Here is a 19,702-nt window from a genome sequence, read left to right as displayed (position 1 = left end):
GAGAGAGAGAGAGAGAGAGAGAGAGAGAGAGAGAGAGAGAGAGAGAGAGAGAGAGACTGAAGAAAAAGAAGAGTTCCATTTCATGTTAAAAATAGACACATTTGCACAAAAATGCATCTGAATGAACTTCATATCAGGAGCAGACAAAAAAATAAAAATAATATTGTTGGCAATATGGGTGGTACTTTCCAGTCTTCAAGTAGTAACACTGATTTAAGATTTTAAGATCAATGTAGGTAGTCTTCAACTTACAATTCACAAATGAGCCCAAAATTTTGGTCATAAGTCTTTGTGGTCATTGTAAGACACACGTGATCTATTAGCTCAAAGAATCCCTGTTGGTTTCATAAACCATACAAGAGCCCACCTGTTTTTGTGCGGCTTCTAGAGGCAGGTTTAAGGATCAGGACAATGCCAAATGCCTGAATTTTGATCACAATCGCAGGGATGCTGCAATGATTATTCATTCATGAAGGGTTCCTAAAGTCCTTCATTCAGTACTATCTGAACTCTGAATAGTTGCTAAACAAACATAAGTTGAGAATTACCTATATTAATGTGTTACAAATTCTGCCAAGCAAAACAATCAGGAATCTGGTAGCACCAATTAACAAATTTTATTAAAAGACAAACACTTCCATGAACTGCAACTTGTTTCACATCATTCTCAACTTATACCTTTTAATAAAATTCTTAGGAAAAAATACTATAATATTCTTCTGATTTTTGCTGCCATAAACTAACAACAGCTGTCTTCCTACAAGCTATGTCATGAATAACTTAACAAAGTTTCTGACAATTTTTTGCTGACTATTTTCAGACAATGGAAGAAGATACAAGAAGACAGCTATCCATACCTTTATAGTAACCATACATTGAATCAAAACAGAAAATAAGTATAGTTCAATTTGTATACTGGATTTTAAGAAAACATATTTTAATAAATACAGAGCAATAATAATTCCATGGCAGGAGAAGCTTATGGGAAAAGAGTTTGAGATTCAGGGGAATTCCTTAAGAAAGAGATATTAAAAACACAATAGCAAAAAGAATATCAAAGAAGGGGAAAAGGATGACAGCAAACAATCCAGAATGAATAAAGATCTAAAAACTACACACATACAGGAAGTGAGAAATAAGATAGGTCAGCAAGGAATAGTACTCATAATTCTAAATTATAGAAATGCTAGAAGAATAGCTAAAGCTCGGGGAATGACAAAGGATAAAAAAGAAAAGAAAAACCCTTCTTCAGATGTCTTCAAAATAAACTGATTAGAGCTTATGCGCACCTTCATTGAACAGTTAATAATCTGTTATTTTTCAGATTATTTTGAAAATAATCTAAAAAATATTAAGCCTGTAGTGGTTGAATAACTTTAATTTTCTTTGCAGGATCAATTTGTGTTGTTTTTTTTTAAAAAAGATACTATTCCAACAAGCAATTTTGAAAAAGAGAATAAAGAAGCAGAACTGAAACTTGAGACTGAAGGAGTTATAGCCATGGAATTTCTATTTACTTTGAATTGGTTTAATTTTTTGAAGCCAGAAAATTGAATTATGGAGTATTACAGGAAGTTGCTCATGGTTTGGCCAAATAATTGTTATTTATTATCTTTGAGAAATCCCAGAGATGAAATGTAGTATCAAATGATTGAAAGAAGGCATATGTTATTCCAGGTTTTTTTTTTTAAAGTCCTGTATACCTAAACTTTTGTGTTAAAAAAAAAAGAATGAGGAGGTATCTTAAATTCTAACTATCAAATTTACAGATGGCATAAACTCAGTGAAATAATATCTCAAACTCAGAAAACAATCTTGATAAGTTAGAGAAATGGGTAAAGAATAACAGAATGAAATGTAAAAAAGATAATTATAAAGTCTTTTACTGAGGAAAAAAATAAATGCAGTTATAAGATGGAGAGTATCTGCCTTTACAGCAATACTTGTGAAAGAGAGTTTGGAACAGTTACTTATCACTAATTAAATATCAGTCAGCATCAGATTGATTATACAAGAAAAAAAAAGAAAAAGCAATTGTCTCAAGTATAGTTTTCAAATCAGAGAAAGTAAATATTTTACCTGATAATGCATCTAACCCATGAGTATTCCATTTTGGGCACCAATCCATAGAAAGATTTTTAAAAATGGAATAGATACAGCAACAAGAATAATCAAGGATTACAACTAAATTTAGGAAAGCAATAGTGAAGATTCAAAGAATGTGCAATTTTGGGGGGAAAGACCGAGGGCGTCATAGAGAAAGCTAAGACCTGTTTTCTATCATCTGGGAGTACAGGACATGAATAACGGATTTAAGTAATAGGGAGCAGATTTGCACTATTGGAAAAACAGTAAGACAGTTTTACAAATGGAACCAAATACCCAGAGAGCGGTGGCCTTCTTTTAACTGATGTGCTTAGCAGAGGCTACATAAAACATGTCATGGATGCTTTAGCTGATTTCCAGCACTAAGCAAATAGCTGCATCTGACAGCTTAAATGCCCCCTTTTAACTTTGATTCTGTGATCTAGTATGTATAATTGATATAATTCTTTGATGCTGTATTATTTAAAATCATAAAACACTTAAGTTGTAGATTGTTAGGCAAGGTATACTGAACATGCAATTAATTATATATCCCCATATGGAAAAAAAAACAAAAGAAGATGAAATGGCCAGGGACTGAAAAATAGCTGACGAAAGACAGAAAATAAAACAAGAGACAGAAAAAATTGCTCAACTAAACACTGGGTTCCAGAAAACAGCAGGAAAAGGCAGAGCCATATTTATATAAACAATGCAAAGACACTGAGGGAGATATGTAAGAGATATACTGAAGAAAGAAAATACAGGTAGTCCTCATTTAGTGACTACCTCATTTAGCAACTATTCGCAATTAGGATAGTGATAAAGATGAAATAAGATAATCAGCACAGGAATAGTTTCACTTAGTGACTGCTTTGCTTAACAACCCAATAGCTGGTCCCAGCTGTGTTCACTAAATGAAGATTACCTATACAAAGAAGACATAATACAAATAACAGAATTGTACAAAAAAAATCCAAAATCAATTAGAGGTATGAAGGTTTAATCACTGAATTAGAACCAGCCATCCTTGAAAATTAAGTTAATTGGGTTTCAAAATATAGCTAACAATTATGCTGCAGAAGCTGAAAAAACTCTGGCAAAACTCTTTAAAATCTTATTGAATGGATCTAGTTAAAAGTGCTATGTGTAATTTGTAAAATAAAGCCCTCAGAAAGATCAGTTTACATTCCAATGCCAAACAAACTATCGAACAATTATATTTTTCTCAGACTTCCAACAATACATAGTAAAAAAACTACCAAATGTACAAGCTGCACTCAAGAGGAGACAGAAGCATCTGAAATCACACTGGGAAACAATTACTGGCTACTAGGTGGTTGTACAGTAAGGGAAAAAATTATTTGATCCCTGCTGATTTTGTGCGTTTGCCCACCAACAAAGAAATGATCAGTCTTTTAATGGTAGGTTTATTTTAACGGTGAGAGACAGAATAACAAAAAAATCCAGAAAACGCATTTCAAAAAAGTTATAAATTGATTTGCATTTTAATGAGTGAAATAAGTATTTGATCCCCTATTAATCAGCAAGTTTTCTGGCTCCCAGGTATCTTTTATACAGGTAACAAGCTGAGATTAGGAGCACTCTCTTAAAGGGAGTGCTCCTAATCTCAGTTTGTTACCTGTATAAAAGACACCTGTCCACAGAAACAATCAATCAATCAGATTCCAAACTCTCCACCTTGGCCAAGACCAAAGAGCTGTCCAAGGATGTCAGGGACAAGATTGTAGACCTACACAAGACTGGAATGGGCTACAAGACTATCGCCAAGTAACTTGGTGAGAAAGTGACAACAGTTGGTTTGATTATTCGCAAATGGAAGAAACAAAGTACCTTCCATCTGGGACACCATGCAACATTTAACCTCTGAAGTTTGCCAATAAATATCTGAATGATTCAGAGGAGAACTGAGTGAAAGTGTTGTGATCAGATGAGACCAAAATCGAGCTCTTTGGCATCAACTCAGTGTTTGGAGGAAGAGGAATGCTGCCTGTTACCCCAAGAACCCCATTCCCAGCGTCAAACATGGAGATGGAAAAATTATGCTTTGGGGGTATTTTACTGCTAAGGGGATAGGACAACTTCACCGCATCAAAGGGACGATGGACGGGGCTGTACTGTCAAATCTTGGGTTAGAACCTCCTTCCCTCAGCCAGGGCATTGAAAATGGGTCGTGGATGGGTATTCCAGCATGACAATGACCGAAAACACACGGCCAAGGCAACAAAGGAGTGGCTCAAGGAGAAGCACATTAAGGTCCTGGAGTGGCCTAGCCATTCTCCACACTTAATCCCATAGAAAATCTGTGGAGAGAACTGAAGGTTTGAGCTGCCAAACGTCAGCCTCAAAACCTTAATGACTTGGAGAGGATCTGCAAAAAAGGACTGGGACAAAATTCCTCCTGAGATGTGTGAAAACCTGGTGGCCAACTACAAGAAATGTCTGACCTCTGTGATTGCCAATGAGGGTTTTGCCACCAAGTACTAAGTCATGTTTTGTGAAGGGGTCAAATACTTATTTCACTCATTAAAATGCAAATCAATTTATAACTTTTTTGAAATGTGTGTTTCTGGATTATTATTTTTGTTATTGTGTCTCTCATTGTTAAAATAAACCTACCATTAAAATTAAAGACTGATCATTTCTTTGTCAGTGGGCAAATGTACAAAATCAGTGGGGGATCAAATATTTTTTTCCCTCACTATAGTTGATCTGCCCTCTTTGAAAGGCTTGGAAGACTGTTAGTCTCTGCTACTTCTTACTCCAAATGTCAGTTTCAGACTCTCGTTACTTATTCTACTAAACTTTTCATCTTTTCCACATAACAAATTGTCTTTTCTTTCAGTTTTGACTATCCTTCCCTTCTCTCTTCAACCACTCCCTGTACTATCAGAGATTTTCTTCTATCTCTCTGCAGTATAGGTGTGGTTCTCTACTTCTTTAAAGTCTCAGGGACCCAAAAACACAAGAAAGTAAAACCTACATTAGCAGTTTTGAGTTTTTCCTCCCACATGGATCAGCTTTGGGCTGCCTTTCCTTTTGGAGCCCACTCAGAAATTCCAGAAGATAGTACCCCATGTACTATCTGACACTGAATTGCAAGAGCACATTACATTGGCACTTTGGGCCCTGCTCTGGGTTCCATTTCCATTTTTATAACCTTAGGATGTTGAATTTTAAGCCGTCTATCACTTGTTACCAAGTTTTCCTTCTAAAAATGGTTCAGCTGTCTTAATTTTACCAAAAGAGGCATCTGGTGATTCCCCGTTTTTGGGGAGTGTGGGGCACAAGATTCCAAGATACTCGCTTTCCAAAATAGCCTCTCATTACAGCTTAGATTACCCCTAAAATACCTTCTGGAATCAGCTGGAAAAGGGCATTTTGGACCCGATGCTGAGTTGTTGGTTTTGTTTTTCTGTATATACAGAATTTTTTTAAAGATTTCTATCTTTAGGTAGACTGTGAATATTTTGTTTGTATAGTCTTATAAAATGCCATGACTGAGAGACTGTCACTGGGTATAAATGTAATAATTAATCAGATTCCTCATAGGGAGCACAGACACTGAAGCTAAAGCCTAACTATTTTATAAATGTTAACACAAAGACAATACTCCTTAGAAAATGTCTATGGAGATTCTCAATCATCCAGGTCATGGATGTCCCAAAAGTACTTTTCAAAAGGTTCATTTCAGTTCTCAAAACTGAAAAAGTTTCTTGGATGAGAAAGAAAAAACAAAGAAGTCCAATTGAAAAAGCCCTTTTGGGACAATCTTTAAGAAAAGCAAAATCAAAAGTTCTTGAAAAAAGGTCAAGAGAAGATAAAGGGGTTAGATATCAATGAGACAAGCTTGGACTCATTGAAGCAGTTACTCACAATGGAGGACTCAAAGAAGCAGTTACTCACAATGCTGACAAAATTATTTTACTGGATTACAAAGAAATGGAACCAACCAAATGATTGTTTATGATTGTATAGTTTAAACTACATATCCATGTTTAAAAATAATGTAACTATTTCAACTATTATGAAATTTTTAACTGTCTTATTAACTTATTTACCAAATTGACTTGTAAGTGAGCTACGAATTTTAGATCTCAAAATGCATGCCAAAATTGGATTTAGCTTATCCACAGACCGGATTATCAGCAAGTATATATGGTGTACAGATACTTTAAAAAGATTTTTTAAGTTTTTAACTTTTTTAAAGTATTTATATATGCTCACAGAGAAGTCCATCTATAGAAATTTTTTAATTTTTAACCAAAGTACCATGAAAAATGTGCCACCCCAGATAATTATGAAAATTAAGTGAAAAATATTATAATAATAATAAAGTTGGAAGGGACTTTGGAGGTCTAGTCCAACCCCCTGCTCAGGCAGGAAACCCTATACCATTTCGGACAAATGGCTGTCCAGTCTCTTCTTAAAAACTTCCAGTGTTGGAGCATTCACCGCTTCTGGAGGCAGGTTATTCCACTGGTTAATTGTTCTAACTGTCAGGAAGTTTCTCCTTAGTTCTAGGTTGCTTCTCTCCTTGATTAGTTTCCACCCGTTGCTTCTTGTCCTGCCTTCAGGCGCTTTGGAAAATAGCTTGACTCCCTCTTCTTTGTGGCAGCCCCTGAGATATTGGAATACTGCTATCATGTCCCCCCTCGTCCTTCTCTTCATTAAACTAGACATACCCAATTCCAGCAGCCGTTCCTTATATGCTTTGGCCTCCAGTCCCCTGATCATCTTTGTTGCTCTTCTCTGTACTCTTTCTAGAGTCTCAACATCTTTTTTACATCGTTGTGACCAAAACTGGATGCAGTATTCCAAGTGTGGCCTTACTAAGGCACTGTAAAGTGGTATTAATACTTCACGTGATCTTGATTCTATCCCTCTGTTAATGCAGCCCAGCACTGTGTTGGCCTTTTTGGCAGCTGCAGCACACTGCTGGCTCATATTTAAGTGATTGTCCACTAGGACTGAGGGTCAGGGTACCACATTTTTATGCTCTATTGGTTAAATAATATCTGCAATTGCCTATTCAAGAGCACATACAGTAATAGTTTTAGTTCTTATAGCATAATATTATTAAGATTTTTTTTTACAACAGCTACTTCATCAATTCACTTGATATAGCACCAAGAGTTTACTAGTAACACAGTACGGTGTCCCCATGGTTAAATGAATGGTTAAGGGGTTTAGGCCTGCTCAAAACTGCTTGATTTTAAAATGGCCTTACGTGTTCTGTATAAATTAATGTATAACATGCATATCACTAAGATAGCTAATTATGTTACTTATAATAATCTATGTGTTAATATATCTGTATACATATAAAAATAGACTTCCACTTCTTTGGCTATTTTGTAAATTTCCAAGGGCATCTTGTAAGACAGTGCTGAAAAACTGGGTTTACTACCCCAGAACACTAAGGTAGAAACATGTTGGATCAGGTTGCACATTTCTGGAAGGTGTTCAAAATGCTAAAACAATTTCTCTCCTTCTTAAAAACCGTATGTTCAAAATGGTCTATTTGAAACAAGAGTTGTAGTTATAGTTTCTAATGATTAAATGCAGACCAAATATTAATGCATGTAAAGATCAAAGGGAAACACATTATGATACACTTTAAGAGTTCAATATATATTACTAGTCATGCAAGTACATAAATTATTTAGCATATTATATGGAAGTGCACATTTTCATATTTGTAAAGTGGTAAAAAACCCTTGTAATTATAGCTTAATTATTAAATTGAAAAAAATTCTAAGGTTAGTTTGAGAATAAAATTACATCAAGGTTTTCTGGCTATTTGTATTTAACCTTCCAAATAGCCAGAACTCTTAAATGTACTTTAAAGGAATCCACTTTGGCTCTATTATGTCAAATGTATCTTTAAAAAATGTATTAAATATAATTTAATGCAGTAATCTATTGAGAGCTGGCTTGGATAGTGTTAGGGCATCAGTCTAGAAACTTAAGAGACAGTAATTCTAGTCCTGCCTTAGGCACAAAGCCAGCTAGATGACTTTGGGCAAACAATAAAAAGCACTTCTGAAATTTTACAAGAAAAGTGCAGGGACAAGTCCAAACAATCAGTAGGAGTTAACATTGACTTGAAGTGTTTTCCAGTGAGACAGGTCTATCAGGGCAACCTGGTCTACCCCAAAAATGGGACAGAGTATACTGCTTCCGCTTTTGCCTTTCAGCCCCAATCTAGGAGCCTTCACAGGCAGTCATTTTCTATAGAAATAGCTATACTAGCCTCCCTTTAATTTTTTGTCAGTTAATTTAAATTTAAGACATTGACTTGAAGACACAAAAACTTATCTATTGACTACATCTGATTACTATTCAGTGGCAGTATAGAACTTAAAAAACAAAATCACAATATCATTTGTTAGCAACGTAAGTGTTGCTACAGCAAACACATCTGTTGTTCAAGAATTAAACAACATATCTATTTTAGCAGATGTAATACAGAAAACAATGTTTAATAACATCTACCTCTTAGGTTTAACTACAGTTCACTGTTATATTCCAATATGTAAACTACACAATATGTAAATCTCATTGCAATCATAATCAGCTGCTATCAACAGCAACTAAAAATGTGAATTTTTGAACCCAAATGGGATTAAACATAAAAACGGTTAGTCTTCGTTGGATAATAAAAGGAAAACATGTCCAGGGGCAGCGTGCTAGTAAGTTATCAGAAACATAAAAAAATAAGAGTTAAGAGGAGGGATACTTTTCTGTGAACATTTTAATTTAATTTATTTATTCTTTTAAGTTCCCAGGGTTAACAGGAGTCAAGCTGATGGTTAACCAGGAAAGTTTATACTGTGAATTAAAGTACATTCAGAGAAAACAACTGCCCTCTAGTGCTCTTGTTTTTAATTGCACGATTCCAACTAGTTAGCTTTCTTGAAATCTCTTGTTTATATACGTGTTTACTCAGAGCCAATGTGGTGCAAGTGGGTGAGAAGTACCTATTATCGAGCAACCTTTCGGATTCATATCGTTTCTTTTTTTTTTTTAACTGCAGCTCTCTGCTTATGGAAAAACTTTACTGAGAGGCCCCGGTGGGCGGGAGGGCAGCAAGTTTTTCCGGCTGTCCTCCCATCCACCAGCTAGCCCTCCCCACCTTCCGTTTCTCCAGGCAGGCGCCCTGCCATCCATTTCTTCTACCTCGGGGGTTAAGCGCAGCCTCCGAAGAGGGGTTGCCGTGGAAACGGAAAATCCGCCTTGTGACGCGATTCCACACTCGCAGCTTTTCTCCCCGGCCCCCACTTCTGACTCACGCAAAGGCGGGCAAGTAGCCCGTTCCTCGCGCGGCTCCAAGCCAACACGTACCGGCCCGGCCCGGCCCATTGTTCGTCCCAAACACTGGAAGTGCCCCCCCCCCAGCGGAAGATTCAGGCACCGATAACAAACCCAGCTTTCAAGCGCGGCTACAGCACTTCGCTATTAAAGATAAGTAAAACAACTTTAGGGTTGAAGAGGGATTTGTGCTGGAGTCTTTTTTGTACTAAGGGAGTATTTCCCCTTTGAATAATTGCAAGTTTGGCAAAGTGTTCTATTTTGTTTTGGGTTTTTTTAGCAAAAAAGCAGTGTTGCAAGTTTCGCCAGTTTGGAAAAACCTGTCCCGGTATATTTAAGCAACCTAGTGCTCTTCAGGTTTTTTTGTCCTGCAGCTTCCATTCTCTCAACTTTTAATATTTATGCTGACTGATGTGGTACACAATTTTAATCAGAGTTTGTTTTAAAACCTGCCTTTTCATGATTTTCTGCATATTTTGAATTACGTTTTATAGTGATAGTAGAAGGTTTTAAAATCTTTTTATTAGGCAGATAGAAACAGCTGTTGTATAGCCTATTAAAAATAGTTTCAATAGTTACAGGAAACAACTTCCAGCTAAATAGATTAAACCCTTAATTATAATATTAATATTAATTATATATTATATATTCAATTTGTTATGTTGAAACTTTTTTCAATCATTTTCAAATGTTCTAGCCATTAATCTAATCCTATTATGCCATACAAAAAGATTAAACTGCAATCTTGTGCACTGTCATTTAAATCCATTATTCAATTATATAGTAGCTAATTAATCAGCATTCTGTAAACTTCAGAACTGAAGATAAAAATATGGTTGTGCAATAAAATTATGGAGGATGAACTGGATGTTAACACAACTTAATAGCATGTTTCAGATTCTTTGAGGTTTATTCTTATAAATAATGGGATGTATTAGAATAAACAAGCTGTTCTAATATTACTGTTGGACAGGAGCCAGAGAAAAAAGAAACTTCTAATTTATCAATAGGATTTTGAAGAAATAGAAAATATGCATTCTACTTTGAAATGGTATTATTCAATAATAGTATTGAATAAAAGCTGCTTGCATAAACTGGAGGACATTGAAATTACCAATGACACTTTAAAATTTATTTTATTATAAAATCCACTTCTTCATGGAAAGCTCCTATGGCTTTCAGTTATGCTTTAACTTTTTATCAGGCAAAATATATATTAACACAAAAAAGTAGCAATATCTTCCAGCTTTTGCATAATCATTTAATTTCTCAGTAAAATGAATATACAAAAATATTCCTGCGGGTTTGCTTTACTGGCAATTACATTAATTGCCACCCTTAACAAAAATATAAAACTGTATTGCTGGGTCAGGATGTCGGGAGCACAATATCAGTACTGTACATCTTCTGGAATTTTTATATGGTGCCTCAGTTCTTACCTTTTCCTTGGACTGTATTATTGTAATAATGGAACATTATTCATATTGTCTTTGTATGATATTCCTGCCCAGAATTATGTATTTAAAAAAGGCAGCTATATAAAATTTCTTAATAAATCATTTTAAGGTTTTGCAAATGTAAACATCCATTATTTATTACAAGTAAACTACAAAGTATATTTCTCTGTTTTTTCAATTACTACCACTGCAGTTCTTCCAATTATTGCAACTCCAAGATTGAGAAGTTCGTTCAGTGCAATTGTTCTTGAAATGTTGTTTCAGACAACTGGGGTTTTTTTAGCTCAGCATTCTGCCAGCAACAGTGGCTAACCAGCTGCAGGCCTTAGTATTAGCTCAGTTCAAAACAGAATTGCACGGAATGGGAAAGATGAAATAATATTGCCATTAAATCTGAATGTCTAAAACTGACCAGAGAAGAGCAAACTTTGCCTTAATTTTCAAAACGTTCTTTGGCAACGTTCTAAAATAAGACTGTTAAGTAGCATATGATATGAACACTATCATAAGGATCCGGCATAATTTTGTCAAGAACCCAAGTCAGACTATTTTTTTTATGATGAGTAATTTCACTATATCTTTATAGTGAGAGAACACAATGCTTCAATTTCTCACACAATATCCTACCTCAAAATGAAATAAAGTCATTACTTAAAATCACAGGTGTCAATCTTATTGGGGAGGGGGGTGTATATGCAACCATTGAGAGAATGTAAATATGAGTTTCAGTTTGGTGAGACTAGCCCCATGGCTCAAGACCAGATTAGGAACACATCATGGGATTTGAAATATGGTCCTTAAGAATTTAATTGCACATTCTTGAAAGGGGCAAATCTTAGACTGAATTAGGTTAAAGGCTGAATTATTAGAGTAAGCACTAAATTAATGTTATTATCATTCTTCCTACTAACAAAATGCAATGACAGCTTTTGGGGAGGTATCATGTGATGTGGATACAATGAAAAGTAATTCAAGTTTGCAATATTTATTATTTGGAGTATCTATCAATATAAAGTGATGAATCTGCTGGTGAAGGGAAGTAGCTTGTCTTTAAGATAGGATTAGGTCCCCCATTCAAGCTGTCCATGAATACCAGGCCCATAGTCTTAAGTTCCAAATAAACATTCCAACATTTTAAATATTTTAATGACGCATCCAAGTAACACATAAACCTAACTAGAACAAAATCTTATTTTATTTTGGCTCTAAATCTTTTGTAAGGTCATTCAATCCCAAAGCCCAAGAAACATCTACTGATGTTTCAATCATTTTATCTCAGTATACCAAAATAGAGACTGGTGACTTTTTTTGTCTAAAATGGATTTCTTTCTGTTTGGGGAGGAAGGTATGCTCAAACAGTCATTTGTAATTATTTTGATCACTGACTAGTAAAGTGTGCCTCATATACACAATTACTGCATACCTTCAATAATATACCTTATTGAGGACCACCAACAGAGTACTTCACAGAATCCACTAAGCTATACAGGTATTCCTGCATGGACAAGTTAATGTTTACAATGTTTCCTGAAGATATAAAGTTGAAAATATTGTTATAAACAATTATTCCAATTCAGAAAGCATTTGGAAGAAATTCCAATGCACTCATTGAGTGAGTTCTTCAGTTAGTACTTCCATGCTAAACTCAACTGAAGGACAAATGCAGTAGAAAAAGGGCATACAGAAGACTATAGTCTGGGATTTTAATTTCTTAGAGGTATGCATGTTTTCAAAATAGCAGGTCATTACATGCTTTTAGTAAAAGAAAAATATATATACCAGTATATCAAAGTTACACAACACAATAGTATCAGATTAGGTTTACATGTACCTCTAATGCAAGGATGTCAACTCGCCACATCATGTGACATGTTGCAATGTATCGCGACTCTTTTTGCATTGCCGGCAATGGGGTGGGCACAGCTTCGGAATGATAAAACCGGTCCGTGGGCCAGCAGTTTGACACCCCTGCTCTAATGCATCATGTGCTTTGTTTTAACATTATGTTAAACAAATCCAACCATTGCTGGTTTGTTATATAATGTTTAGGCCCAGTGTTTGCCTGTCAGAAAATATATTTTTGAAATGCATTTAACTATCATTGCTGACAACTAGCATGTCCACAACTGCTGGCCGAGTAGAATGGATTTTGTAATTACTAGAGGATAAAGAAACCTACCATACTGTACACACTTATAAATAAACTAAGAATTTTAGGTGCCAAAATACACCCTCAAAATTAGTTTCAACTTGTTAAATTTCCTTATACATAGATAGGGTTATCCATGAGTACATACATCAATACTTTTTAAAAGTACCTGTATATACTTGTGAATATACCCAACGGCGGATAAGCTGACACTCAAATTTTTAACCAAAATACATGAAATAGAAACCCATTGATTACCTATGAATAAGCCAATAGTGAAAACTAAAAGATACAAAATGGGTGACACATTTTTCACAATATTTTGGTCAAAAATTCAAGGATTGGTTTATATATACACCAAAGGGATTATAAACATGTATGTATGGTAGTTTACTTAGTCTATTTCTGGTATGAATTCATATAGAAAAGCCCTGTTTGCAATGTGTATCTCTTATAACTAGGATAATTATCAGTTTTCTCATAATACTGTTTAATTTCTTGCTTTGGAAAATTCAAAATATATAATTATACTATTAGGATTAAATGTGTAGTATAAAAGAGCTGCAATATTTATCTCTTATTATTTAAATGAGTACCTGTAGAAAAGTCCTAGTGATAACCTGAGTATTTATTAAATATGAGCATGCCTATTCTGTATAATTGTCCAGGATGGGGCAGAAACCATTAAAGAGATGGTTCTTCAGATATTCAGGCCCATGCCATGAACGTCTTTATGAGTGGTAACCAACACTCTGAATTATACCTGGATGCTAGAAGGCAACTAGTACAGGTCACGGAGCAGAGGTATTATATGGGTATAACATGGTATGCCCCATCAAGGACTGCACATTCTGGACCAACAAATTTCTAACTGGTCTTCATCAGCAGGCCCATGTAGAACATTTTGCAACAGCCCATATGGAAAGTGATAAAGGCATGAGTGATTGTCTGCAAAGCCCCCAGTCTAGGATTTGCAAATCTTAACTGCAAAAGAGTCTTTTTGCATATAAAGATTTTAACATACATACCAGAGCAGCTGGATGAGGTAGATTTACATCATTCCTTTTCTGCTTTTATTATGGCCATCCGTAATAAAAGAATCTGTGTACACTGATAATATAAATTTTAGGATGCCTTTTAAAAACAATATTTTTAAACCTTGTTGATTGTCTTAAAAAATAAGCACTTTTAAAAATAAAAATAAATTTCCCTAATATGAATAGGATTTTTAAAAGTGAATAGTTAGACAATACATCAAGAAAAAAAAACGATCAGGAAGATCCTAATCAAATGAAAAATTAAGAGAATTAAGCTGTAAAAACCATGCCTTCAAAATCTCTGATGAGCTGATATTAAAAGACTCATTTGAGATCAGATATAGCGATCACTTATTTACCTGTAGATTCACCAGAATTATTTCTTGAACAAAAAAACACATGCTAATATGAGTGATGGAGCTAAATTCTAAGCAAACATTAGTGCATACCTTCTGATTACAGTATCTCTATTATAGCAAAGTAATCCAACAGGTTGTTCATTTTGAATTCACATGACATGAGTCTGAAACTCTGAAAATAATACAGCAATTCAAGAAGAGTCTCAGGTTTTATTTATCTTACTGCTGAAGATTTCTTCATCACAGAATGCTAACATGGCTATGAAGAACTCAGATGAAGCTAAACACTATGCTGGAAATGCAACATATCTATAGATTGATACAGATCAAATGTATATGTTGTCGTACAATTCTGAAAAAAGTAAGGCTCTGCTGGCTATAGGTTGCATATTCCTGATGTAAAGAATCTATAGTTTGATGATCCAAAATTGATTGTAAACCTTTTAGAGAAACTTGTCTCACAAGTAATTGCACGATGGTTAGAATCATCTATTCTAACCAAAAGGATATTCCGAAAACTGTTTATAGCAGCAAGTGCTGAAAGTTACATTACAATCTTACAATCTTTCCAAAAGAAGTTTACTATCAGTATTTTCAGCTAGATAATATTGGCTTTATTATACTGACACAGAAAATTATCCAGTATTAATTTTTTTCCTAGAAGCCTGTTTATGTAAAATCATATAGAACAGGGATGTCAAACTTGCAATGCCACATGACATATCGCACCTTTTTTGCCATTGCCAGCAATGGGGTGGGTGCGGTTTCTCTATGATGCATCTGGCCCACGGGCCAACAGTTTGACATCCCTGATATGGAGGCACTAAAAAAGCAATGACTTCCCCAGTCATAAGTTAATATTAATTTGATGAATAGGTTTACAACTAGCCACAGCAAAAATAATTAATATGACCCTCAACTTCCATTTTCTGGCTGTAAAAATGTACTGGAGTCTCAAAGTTGAATTTTGTAGTAAAAATAAAGTCCCAAGTAAGCTTACTTTCAACTTTCTATAAATTCTCCAAATATATTGAAGATTACTGGACCATGTTGCAGATACCATTGCAATTTCTATTAATGAAAATGCATAAAGCTTTGGATAAGTAAGGATTACAGTAAGCGAAAGCTGCTCTCTTAAATATGAAAGGCAACTTAACATACTGATACACTACCTGTACACAGCAAAAGTAGTCTAAAAGTAAGAAAAAGTTCTTACTCTTTTGAAATATTTTATATACCTATTACAGTGATACGATTTACTACCATATTGTATCATAAATTGATTTAACAGTTGCTCCTAACTACTCTAAAGCAGTATTGGATTCTGGCCATGCAATCCCATTTATAGAAACACATGTGTGCTCATATCAGTGATGCTAGTTTGCAGTAGTGGTAGTAAGAATAGAACTGGCACAAGTATATAAATGCTCATATGCTTTGGATGAGTAGAGCAAGTCCTACTTCTATATTCACAATTGCTAATCCAAATAAGAACGAACAATCACATATGAATTAGAAGAGTGAAAAATTACAGAATTCTTTCATCAACTTATGAATAAAAAAAAGTGAAATCGTATTAGGAGGTAATTGGCATTTGACCTTAAGCCTACTTTCTACTACTACCAAAGGAAGTCTAGCAGAAATAATGGAGCTTACTCTGAATCAATATGCACAGGAGACACTCCAAGGACCAACTCAAGAAAGCATCATCCTGAGTGAACACTGCTTAAAATGTGCACATGTGGCAACAACTACCATTTAGCATACATAACTATGAATATTCTTGAGGTAGGTTACGACAAGGTAAGAAGCGGATACACAAGGCAGCTTTAAAAAAAGAGCTCGCCCCACTTCACCGCGTGCGTGACTTACTTGCCGGTAAGCTTACAGGGAGTTGCAGCCTTTATCGGCCTAACCCGGGGAACTGTGGAAGCGGGAAGAGAAATTGCACACGAGTATCTTGGTATAAAATCATGCAGGATTAACCCTATTAATAAATTTTGGAACTATGCAGCAGGCCTCTCGGGTCCGATGCTGAACTCCAAAGCCTTTCTCGTCTGCTTCCCAGAGGCACCTCCGGGTGTCTTCCCCGAGCCCGTGCTGGGCCGGCCCTGATCCCGCTCCTCTTAAGAAAGAACTGGCTTGCTTCCTTCCTTCCTTCCTTCCTCGCTCGCTCTGTCTGTCACAGCCTGGGAGGCTCCCAACACGATCCTAAAAGGGCCCTCGTCCTCCAAACCCATCCGCTCTTCCCTGCACAGACACTCCGTCCCCTTTCCCGGCTCCCGTGCCGAACTCACCACTGCGGCCAGAGGGGAAGCTGGTAAGCGACGTTCCTCGTGTGCCGGGAGCCCCCTCTGCGGGCGACGCGCTAACTCCAGCCTTGGGCGGACCAGCCCCGCGGAGCCAATGAACAAGGCCCAAGTCTCCGGGATGAGCCTCCCCCTCCCCCTCCTTCCGCCTCGAGCTGGCGCACCTCACAATCGCCGCCGCGGACCATCCTCATTCCGTATGCCGCGGCAGCGAATCCTCATTGGCTCGCGCAGGGTGGCGCGCGAGGGGCCGGCTCTGTTACGTCCTAAAACGGTTGTGTCGGTGAGAGGTGGGGGAAGCACGCGCGCGGAAGAGAACGGTGCAAGGGTTACTCTCGGTCACTTTGCTTTGGGGTCACGGGCGCTGGAGGAAAGCGGCTGGTGGTGGTGGTGGCGACACAATAGACCCGTTGAAGTAGCTAGAGCGGCTGAGGCTAAAGGAAAGCAAAAGGAGGAAAATACCGTATATTCTTTTTGCAAATTAAACGCCAGCGTCTCCACTGCTCAGGCGCAGCACGATTTATAGAATGATTGTTGCCACCGTTATTAGCCTCGCCAACGTTGCACGGTCTTGATCCAGGTCACCTGATAATCTAAAAGCGCCAGCAGCAATTTATTATGCAGATCCATACCGGCTACTGACTTTAGTAATTTAACTTCCGAGGCTAAACAAAGAAATTAAAAATACAGATACTGGGCTTCCTGATCTCTCGCCTTCGCGCTGCAGCTGTAGGACGAAATCGTGAATGACGTCGGGAGAACTCAACGTCTGTGTTTGGCCGATTTGAAGGAAGGATATAAAATACACAGTAGTGTTAAAACGGGAAACATTTCTCTCCCGCCTTTGGCTGCTTGTTGCATTTGATGCTTTATTTTATAACAAATTTGATTTAAATAAACCCTGTAAAATTTATTCAGTATAGCAAATGAAAGCTTTAAAATGGAACTTTCTAAGGCAGTTTGTATGACTGGAGGTTCACCTGTGTTCTTGATCCCTGCTCTTCGTGCCTCCTTTAGGACATGAAGGAAGACGTGGTTAGTTGGATCTAGGAGGTTATCAGTGCTTCTTTATGACAAGGTTGATGCTTGCAATCTTGAAACAGACTGTTGTGTCCAATCTAACCATATTTGATAACTATTGTACAGCTTTCCCTTTCTGAAGATGATTGTAGGCGTTTAAGTACTTGGTGCTAAGGAAAATGAATTATTTGGAACCATTTCAGGTACTGGTGACTATTAGATTATGCCTGTGTTTCAGTCCTCATACTGCTTACCAAAAGATTTCCAACTCAATTTAAAATGCTGCTGTTAATTTATCAAGCCCCAAGTCCATCTTCTCCTAACTCAGTGATGGCGAACCTTTTAGAGACTGAGTGCCCAAACTGCAACCCAAAACCCACTTTTGCATCGTCGAGTGCCGGGTGGATGTGGCCTATTGGCTGGGTGTTGCCAATTGGGTGGGCATGGCCAATTGGGTGGGCATGGCTGCGGTGGTAATGGCACACTGGGTGGGACTAAAAAGTTCAATCAATTCCAACTTTGCAAGATCTTTTTTTCCTGCGAGAAGTTGAAATGACTGATTGAACCTTTTTTTTTTTTTGCACATGGCAGCGGAGGCCTAAAGCGAAAAGGTTTTATAAAACCCAGCTGAAGGCCTAGGACTGGGGTGACGGCATGCGTGCCCACAGAGAAGGCTCTGAGTGCCGCCTCTGGCACCCGTGCCATAGATTCGCCACCACTGTCCTAACTCATCTCGCCCAATAGCTTATTCTTGGGAGGAGAAGCTTTTAACCATATTACAGTTTTGTGAAGTAAGGGCAACTGAGGCCAGGGGTACTGTTTTTCAACTGCTGAGAAATACTTTCCATTAGAATTAATATTTGCTACATTCCTTTTGAGGTTCTATAAGCTGCTTATACAGAACTTTTCCAAAGAATATCTGAAATAATTTCTTGCCACCTTTAATTTATTTTTCTTTCAGTTACTTATATTGTTATTTTATTTGAGTTTGTTAAGTTTTATTTATATTTATTATATTATTATGGTTGGTCACACAGTCAGATGTTTAGACTGGATTTGGCATTTTTATCCACCTACTGAGCCCTTCTCAAGGACCTGGAATAGGTAGCTGTTGTTGTCTATGGAGGTTCTCAGTCACCCAGGTCATGGTTGTCCCAAAGGTGCTTTTTCAGGAGGCAACTGGACTTTCTTGTTTTTGTTTCGCTTCTCATCCAAAAAGCTTGTTCAGCTCTGACTGGATGGTGGGGAATAGAAGGATTTATATTCCTTGCAGACAGCTGGGCATTTGCATTCTTTTAGAGTTGTTGAGGCCATTTGAAGGCTTACCTGTGTCCTCAGGGTCACCTGAGTAGTGCAAATGGGTGTGGAGCCTTCTTGGCTGCAAGTTGTTTTCTGCCCTTTGTCCTTCCACTGTTGAAGACAGGCACAGGCTAGGGATAAGTCTGTGTTGTTTGCATTCCAAACTGAAGCGCAAATGGTTCTTGTAGTCTGCAATGTTTTCTGGAAATCCGTTCATACTTCCGCACCATTCCAAGGATGTTCATCCCAAAGTGCGTAGCTAAATGTCAATGGAGTTTCTCAGTCATCCAGGTCATGGTTGTCCCAAAGGTGCTTTTTCAGGAGGCAATTTAACTTTCTTGATTTTCTTTGAAGACATTTCGCTTCTCATCCAAGAAGCTTCTTCAGCTCTGACTGGATGATGGGAAATGGAAGGATTTGTAGGTGTTGTTGTTTGCTGGCATTAAAGTTATCACAGGATGTAAAAATTTTCAAGTAAAGCTAACTTATACAATTGACTGATCGTGATTTTGTCAATTCACTTTCCTAAAGTCATGGGATCTCCATTTGTAACCTTCCCAGCTAGCAAAGTCAGTGGGGGAAGCCACATCCACTTAATGACCACATGATTCATTTAACAACTGCAGTAATTTGCTTAACAACTACGGAGAAA

General features: G+C 36.9%; 1 protein-coding gene across 1 annotated transcript in view; it reads right to left on the bottom strand.

Annotated features, from left to right (window-relative positions):
- ACSL3 (acyl-CoA synthetase long chain family member 3) overlaps positions 1-16,859 on the bottom strand; it is a 54,365-nt gene extending 37,506 nt beyond the window's left edge. The window contains exon 1 of the mRNA XM_015817859.1: positions 16,720-16,859. The gene's annotated coding sequence lies outside the window, so the exon portion shown is untranslated. The remainder of the gene's footprint in view (positions 1-16,719) is intronic.
- Between the last annotated feature and the right edge of the window lie 2,843 nt (positions 16,860-19,702).

Source organism: Protobothrops mucrosquamatus, unplaced genomic scaffold, assembly GCF_001527695.2.
Source record: "Protobothrops mucrosquamatus isolate PMUCROS unplaced genomic scaffold, P.Mucros_1.0 scaffold642, whole genome shotgun sequence".
Taxonomy (NCBI): Eukaryota; Metazoa; Chordata; class Lepidosauria; order Squamata; family Viperidae; genus Protobothrops; species Protobothrops mucrosquamatus.
This window is presented reverse-complemented; position numbering and strand designations above follow the sequence as displayed.